Raw genomic sequence first — 8,361 nt, 5'->3', positions numbered from 1 at the left:
TCCGCCAGGACACCTTCGCCTCTCAATCCGGTTCTAGACTTTGAAACCCGGCCAAAGCGGCTTACCGAATCTGGCAACACTTTCCACTAAGGTTCCCATTACAGATGTTTCCTTAATATTTATTAAAAGACTGTCAGTGCAGCTTCATTCACCAATAACTTATTTTAAATATGTCACGTGACACGTGTTGCAGGATTTCTGGGAATAAATGGGTAGCACGTCTATGATAATATAAAAATCCAGTTACCACAAAATGCCTTCCTGTCAAGATACAAGCTTTACCATATCACAGTATTATGGTGCCGTGATAAAGCTCAACACGGGAGAGAACACACCACTGGTCGTGGGGAGTTTATAGCGGAACCTAACTGATGTTGCTGCCAGCGGCCGTGATTCTGTCTTTGTTCCCGTTGCCTGTCGCTGTACATGGGATTTAAGACTTGGAACGCTAAAGAAAAAGCAGCAGCGAGCCTTGTCAGATGCAGCCATTAACCAGTCATTCAAGTGTCATACGTGACGTGTGTGTCGTGCGTAACGTGTGTAATTTACACAAGTTCGTGTGTGTTTGTTCTGTGCCTTCAACTGCATGATCTTTCTACAGAAAGTATTAATCTCACTCCACGTGAGGGGCTTGAGAAGAGGACTTTGTCTTGTCTGAGGTGGGCAAGTCCTGCTCCCCTCTCTGCTGACCGTGCCCTCATGTCCGTGTATGGTAGAGAGGACGCACAGCTTTGGTCCCGGAGGGCACATTCCATTTGATAAAGTCACACGTTGCTTCCTTCGAGGTGGATTTTTTTGTTTTGCTGCACTTTTCTGTGGAGCCGCGTCCCCAGGACAGGGGTGTGGGAGCTCGGACTCGACCGGACGGTCGTGGAGGCCGCAGAGACCGCTGTGTTGGCATCCCTAGCCGAACAACACAGCACCGTGGGAGGCAATGTGAATATTTAGACTGTACCATAGTTTTTTTGGTAAATTATTTATGTTTTTTTGAACAAACTTCTCTTCCAGATTGATGAAACGTCATTCATTCTGCCAAAGACTGTAAATATTTATTTATTTGTTCACATGGTCAACATTTCACCACGGAAACCCTGCATTTAGCTAGAGCCTCATTTTTATACCTTGAGGATTAACAATAGGAAATAAATTGTAAAAAGGTTTTCTATAAATGAATCTCTCTCCCTTTTTTAAAAAGAAGTAGCAGGGCCTCTACTGGGGGGAAGGGAGCCAAGCCCCAGCAGGGGAGAGTCGATGTCTTGCCCCGCTAACGTGAGCTCCTTCTGGTGTAGGTCTCCCCTCTGCCCTTCCCAGGCGAAGGTGTAGGCGCAGGGCCCCGTGGAGGAAGGGGCTCCGCCCAGGGCCGACCTCGCGGGTTCCATCGGCCACCAGAGCCGAGCAGACGTGGTCGCCAGGCGCCCCTTCCCGCCTGGCGCTCCTCAGCTGAGCGGGAGGGCAGAGGTGTGCAGTGGTTCGACCAGAGTCACTGAGGCGATTCCGAGGGACCTTAGCGACACAGGAGACCCCTCCCCCACTGAGCAGCCGCAGGTCTCCGAGCTGCTCCCGACCCAAACGAGAGAGGAGCGCACGTCCGTCTGGCGGACACACACACGGGCTGCGCTCCGGGGCGGGCGGTGTGGGGTTTCCGAGGGTTTCGGGCGAGGCGGGGATGGGGCAGAGACGGGAAACGCGCGTCGGAGCAGCCAGGTGCTGGCAGGCCGTCTGGGGACGCGGGACAGGATGGAGCCCTGCTTTGACCTGGGAGATGAAATGGTGGCTTTTGTGACGCAAATGTAGAGGGAGAGACCAGGTCTCTGTTCCTCAAGTCAAGGAAGCGACTCGGGCTGGCCTGTGGGGGACTGGTGGCGGGGGCTTAGCACATCTTACTCGAGAAATAAGAACGATACGTCTTGTGCGGATGCTCAGGGGGCTGGCATGAGGCTGAGATGCGTTTCTCCACACGTCGTGTTTTATGACTTGTGGTGGAAGTCGTGACGGGCTGGTCTTCCCCCGTCCGAGGCCCCTGGCGCCATCCCCTCCTGGGACTGAGGGTTTGTGACCCACAGGAGCAAAGCGTTGCTGAAAGGGAACACGTCGCGCGGAGAAGCTTGCTGTGTGGCCTCTCATCCCTTCTGGGCAAGGTTCCCCCACGGCGCGACCCACGGGTCGCCAATGGGCAGTGTGTTCCAGAAGGAGCTGCCCCTGCAGGGTGCGGGCGGGCTTGCTGAGAGCCAGTGCGGTGCCCACACCCTTGCTGCACGCCTGCCGGTGAATGAGGCAGTGCACACCCTGACTCACGAGGATCCGGAGGGGGGTCCGTGATGGTCAGCAGGGGACACGGCTCTGGGACAGAGCCCCGCCCCAACTGCTACCGGCAGCCAGCCGCTCCCGCTGTAGGTTCAATGGGTCCTTCCTGCGGTTTCTGTGGGTTTCGACGTCTCAGGCAGGGTTTGCTCAGTCTGAGTTTCTCCAAGTTGAGTTTTGGCCCTGGCAGCAGAAGGGGACGGGGCTTGAAGAGAAGCCCACGCACTGCCACACACACCCCTGAGGCCCGGGGCCAGCAGCCCACTGTGGAGCCCAAACCCAGTGTCCGCCGTGCAGGGTTCTGTGAAGGGCGGAAAGCCCTCAGACAGATGGGACCGGGTTACAGCCTGGAAGCCCAGTGCGGAAGGGAACAACCCTGGACTTCTGCGGACGGCCGAGCCTGGCCAAGCCTCTTTCCAGGGGAGGGACTTGTGGGGGAGGTGAGGTCTGGGGACAGGAGCAGACATTGTCAGCCCGATGAGGGCCCGTCCGCGCTGGGGAAGCTGGGGGCCCTCCTGCCAAGACATCTGGGTCTTGAGCTGCCAAGTGTCTGTCCACAGCTGCCAGCTGACCCTCACTGTCCTTGCACAAGGCGGGCGGCCTGGCCACTGGGCGTCGCAGGGCCTGCTAGTCACAGGCCCGCCTCGCCGGCTACTTCCAGCTCCCACCTCCTGGCAGAGAGCGCCAGAAAACTCTTAGCATTTTTCAGACATTGCTTTCCCCCCAGAATGGCTGTTTCACTCCAACACATCAAATGCATTGTGAGAAGTGACTTTTTGACTCCCCAGTGTCCGGCATATGCCCTGAGCTGACACCTCGACACCATGGCTTTAGTCAGGATGTCACCTGGAGCACAGTTAGGCCAATTGCCCATGGGTGGACACAGCACGGTCAGAGTTGGGACCCGCTGCCCAGGAGGACTGAGAAGGAGGGAGCCCCCAGCCCCCGGCCCTGTCTGCCCACCTGTCTCCATGCCCCCGGGACACATTAGGACTCACCTTCGTGCTGTCCCAGTGGGTTTTCTCTCTGCTATAACTACGTTAAAAGGACAGTCTGACTGCATGTTAGCTGAGAGCATCCAAAAAAAAAAAAAAAAACCGAGTAGAAAGAAGAAAAAGTGTTTGTATAATAAAACTTAGTTACATTTTATTTTATATGGTGTTTATTCACTTTCAGATTGCTGATTATTACTTATATAGATTTTTTCTTTTATCCATGGATTTATTTTTCTATTTGTGAAAATTGTTGAGTTATTCTGGGTTGGGACAAAATGCATGTAATCTTTCCTGCTTAAAGATGGAATTATTTTTCTTTTTAATATGGTTTCAGGAGCAAATTACATTAAACAAGACATTTACATTAAATATGCTACTATATGTTTAATGTGGGATATTTAAAGCGATGTATTTAAGGTTGTATTGAATATTGTGCACACGCTCCACACCACCTCGTGAGGACAGGCCATCTGGAGGGACGGGGGACGGTGTCCTTGGACGTCGTCCCGCCGCGGGTCAGGAGCCCGGCCTCCAGCTGCTCTGCAAGGAGGGTCAGGAGCTGCACGTCAGGAGGATCCCACCCGACTCTGGAGTTTCCGTCTGTGTTTGAGGAGACTCAGCCGGGACTGAGGCTCGTCCGCACCAGGGGACAAGGATGCAGGCTCGCAGGGCCCCTCCAGGGAGCATCTGTGCCACCGGCTGCCTTCTGGGCTGTCACGTGTCGCTTGTTAAAGGGAACGAGATCTGCTCCTTCTGGAACCCATCGCTAGAATGCCATAATGGCTCATTCAAAGTCTTCTCAGATAATTTCTTTTTTTTTAAATTTCCAAGGTCTTTCTTTTCTAACGCCATATCTTTCAGAGATTAAAAAATGGGAGTACACCTTAATTTTTTTTTAAAGATTTTATTTACTTATTTGAGAGAGAGACAGAGAGAGAGTGATCGCACAAGCAGGGGGAGGGGCAGAGGCAGGGGGAGAAGCCGACTCCCCGCTGAGCAGAGAGCCCGATGCGGGACTCGATCCCAGGACCCTGAGATCGTGACCCGAGCGGAAGGCAGAGGCTCAACCCACTGAGTCCCAGGCGCCCCTGTGCTGTTTATTGCTTAATTAGAAGATCCGTTGCTATGGGGACCAGTGTGCTGGTTCTTCAGAAAGTTAAACACAGAGTTGCCATTTGGTCCCGCTAGTCCACTCCTGGGCACACATGGCAAAGACCTAGACACAGAAACTCAGACAAACACTCGTCCCCGGGGCACGCCCGGGGGGCTGCACGGCTCTGAGCAGAGCTGCCCGCAGACAGTAGGCAGCCCGTGAAATGCAGTCGTGTTGTTCTTCGTGTGGAACGGTACTAGTCTCAGCCTGGGGGACGCTGGGATACTTCCAGCGTCGCGTCCCACGTCGGGCAGCCCACGGTTCTGCAGTCCTCGTGGACGCCGCCGCAACCGGGCCGTCTGCGTGCAGCCGGCACGGCATCTCCAGTCCCACGAGCTTAAGGTTCCCGTCTTCTATGACAGCGGTAACATAATAGCCTTATGCTGGAATTTAAGGCTATTAAAGGCAGTAGCAGTGACCGAAACTGGGCATGAGGTGCTTTGGGGAAGATGGGGGTGAGAAGCGACCAGGAGCCTGCGGGCAGAGAGGTGCGCGCCCCACAGGTGGAGGGCGCGGACTCCGAGAGCCACGGGGGAGTCTCGAGGAAGAGCTGGGCCCCGGAGCCGCTGAGCACGGAGCCGGCGTGGGGAGCCCGAGCCCCCGTGCGCAGGGAACTGGGCAGCACTCCCTGCAGGGGCTCTGCAGAAAGGACCGGGCCCCGGGCTCACGGGAGGGGAGCGAGCCACCACGTGAGGCCACCCCGTGCTTCGGCTCCTCCTCAGCGCGCAGGACGGCCATCAGCGGCCTGGAGAGCTCGGGATCTGGGCCTGACCTAGAAGATCCCGAGCGCGCGGGGAAGACCCACAGAAGGGGTCTCGAAGCGAAGACGTCGGTGGCAGGGAGCGAGCCTTCAGCTTTGTCTCGCCCCTCACACTGCTGTCTTATGAGAAAAAGTGCAAGCTCCCACCAAGAATTCTTAGGACAAAATTCCTAAAAGAACTGAAAACGGGAGGGGGTCTGGATGAAAACTCTCCAGCCCTCGCGGCTGTGACAGGTGACTTGACACAGGTGTGCACCTGCTGGGTCCCCCTGGGTGCCGCACGGACAGATGGACAGGCTGCACAAACGGCCTTCTGCGATGGAACCTCTTTCCGAGGAGAATGTCCTTTGGGTGTTGGCGAAAGCAGAACAAGGCCAAGGAAGACCGGACGGGAAAGTGGAGCTCTCAGGGCTCGGCGGGGCTCAGGGCCCCTCCCCGCATCTCACGGATGATCTATACCATGGCCCCAGCCAGCCCTGGGCAGGTGTGAGAGCCGAGGGCGCTCTCTGCGTGGGATAACGGAGCTGGGAGCCGTGAGCCTGGGGGCGGGGGGGGGGGCGGCCAGCCCAGAGGCTAAACTCCCCAAGCAGCAGCCTCTGAAGGAGATGCAGAAGCTTCTCAGAAACACCGAAATGCTAACCAGAACGTCCTGGGCGTAACCTCGCACAGGCATGCACTGTAAAAGTCTCAATGCGTTCCTCTGTAGGTTGATTCGCTGGGAGATGACTGTGCTCTTGGAAAGAGGGTGGTGAGCCATAGAGCCTAGAAGAAGGGGCAGTGGTGGGGGAGGGCCGGCCGCGGGGCCGGCCAGCGGGCTTCCCGGGAAGCGGGCAAATGCCCAGACGGCCCCATCCTCGGAGGACCAGGCAGTCATGCTGTGATGCTTATCAGAGTTGGGTGGTTACAGCTTTTATGATAACAAAAGATTATTTGTTGATTCTCTAATAACCAAGAAAACTTTGCAATTGGGCTTTGTCTTAGCTCACTTGCCTTGAAGCAGAGCGTGGCCACGGGCATGGGATGAGGTCATCTGTTTTGGAGGGTGGTTCTGGGAATCTGGACCGGGAGCTGGGAAGTGAGAGGCTTAACACCCACACCCAGAGTGCGAATCGCTGCGGACATCCCGGCTCGGCACTCCCCAGGCTGTTGGAAGAGCCAGAAGGTCCTGGGGAAGGAAAGGAGTCCCGGCATTTGTCCACCTCCTGTCCCCTGGCCCCGGGTGGCCCTCACCTGTGGGCTGATCGGGGCCAGAGGTCATCTGTTTGCATGCAAGGCAGGAGGGACAGAGGCAGCCCAGGGGCAGGGGCTCCCACAGAGCAGGTCCGAGGGCCTGGCCACAGCCCAGGGGTTCCTGTGGTGGAGACAATTCTGCCCAGAGGGTCCGTCCCGGGATGCACAGGGCATGTTCAGGCGTTCGCGTCCCGGGAGGGCAGCAGCCGTCCAACCGTGCTCAGTCCTTCACTCAGGTGCCTGTCTGGGACGCGGCCCCCATGGCTTGCCCTGCCCTGACAGCGTGCCCTGGCGTCCAAGCTCAGCTTTTGCCACGTTCACCCCAAAGACTGGCCTCCCGTGGGCCCAGCTTAGAAGTCACCATTTCGAGTTCAAAATAGCATTTTCCACCATGTGCTGGGACTCCGGAGGCGCAGCCTATGTCTGGGAGGGACTCCTGTCCCTAGAGGGCCCCATCTTCTGTTGTGGGGTGCGCCGCCTGTGAAGGAAGGGGCGTCATGAGCACCGGGCCCCTGGTGGAGCTGTGCCGTTTCTGTCTTCCTCCCCCATCTTGCGTCGAACCCCGACCCGGACCCCATGTAGGCATGGCTGCTTTTGCAAGACCCGAGGACTGCTCCAACAGATTCACTAGGTCATAGAGTTCAGGACCTATGCACACTGGGTGGGACTCGGCTGGGGACCCGGAGCTGGAGTCCTGTCGCCCTGGCCCGGTCCCTTGGGCAGGTGCCCTCTGTCCTGCAGCAGCATCTGTCCGGCCTTACCTGAGCCCCGCGGATCGCTCCCGCAGGTGACTGGCAGAGCAGAGAAGGCCTGCTGTCCCTGCGCGCCTCTGCAGAGCCCTGGCACTAGGGGAGGGAGCCAGCGGCCCTGAGCAGACAACATCTGCCCCGCCAGGCGGAAGGAGCAGGAAATGGGGAGGCGGCAGCTCCTCGGATGCGGACGGTGGGATCAAGGGTCCGGTCACGGGCTTACGTTCACGGAGACAGAGCGTGAGGATGAGGGCGAGCCTGGGCCAGTGAGAGGACGTGTGCTGAGGCTGAGAAGGGCCACGCGAGCCGTTCCCGGACCTGCTGCCCTCGAGCGCAGGCCTTCTGTCCCGCCTCCCCATGGGAGAGGGCGTCCTCGGGCAGCGTCTTCCCGATCTCGCTGTAGTGTTAATGAGGGCCCGGAGCTCAGAGAATGCTCCAGACAGGTCTTCGGCTGGGTGAGAGGATGACCCTGAGGCTGAGGGAGGCATGGTGTCTCTGTGGGGTCCCTGCCTGTTCTCCCAACGCCCCCCACCACCCTCCTGCTGCTTGTCCTGCTTGGTGGCAAGGTGAGGAAGGGAAATGCTGCGAAAATACATTCTGGGTGCAGTAATGTTAAACTGAAAATGCCACTCACTTATAAAAAGGAAGCTAGGAATTGGAAACTCTATTTTCTCACTTAGTTTTAATAACAAATGAGCTGGTCCAGGAAGACGGAATGATCCTTTTCTGTAAACGGGGGCCTCAGTGGAGGCATTAAGAGACTGCGCGTGAACTTCAAGCAAACGGGGAGGGAGTCAGGATCCCTAATTTTGTTCCTATGGCTCTTGGGCTTTCACCTTTTCTGTGCGTGAACATAAGCTACCTTTCGTAGATGGGCTATTGACCTTAATGTGGTGTTTCGTATATTCTCTAATTTTTAAACTGAAGTAGTCTTCAACATCTTAAGTCCAGAAACCTTAGTCAAGAAAAGCTCAAAACCCAGAAATAGCTATTATATTACTTGCCAAAACATGACTTAAAAAGCATTTCTTTGAAAAAAAAATCATCAAGTCATTTGTGGTTCCCTTAATGGCTAGTGAGAATACATCTTGCTTTTACTTTGTTATAAAATGGAAAGTTTCAACATTTACCTTAGATAAGTAACATAAATTTCACCAAACACCAAGATCCCGT

The sequence above is a fragment of the Lontra canadensis genome, unplaced genomic scaffold (assembly GCF_010015895.1).
Source record: "Lontra canadensis isolate GAN:19392208 unplaced genomic scaffold, GSC_riverotter_1.0 scaffold97, whole genome shotgun sequence".
Taxonomy (NCBI): domain Eukaryota; kingdom Metazoa; phylum Chordata; class Mammalia; order Carnivora; family Mustelidae; genus Lontra; species Lontra canadensis.
Note: the sequence above shows the minus strand (reverse complement) of the source record.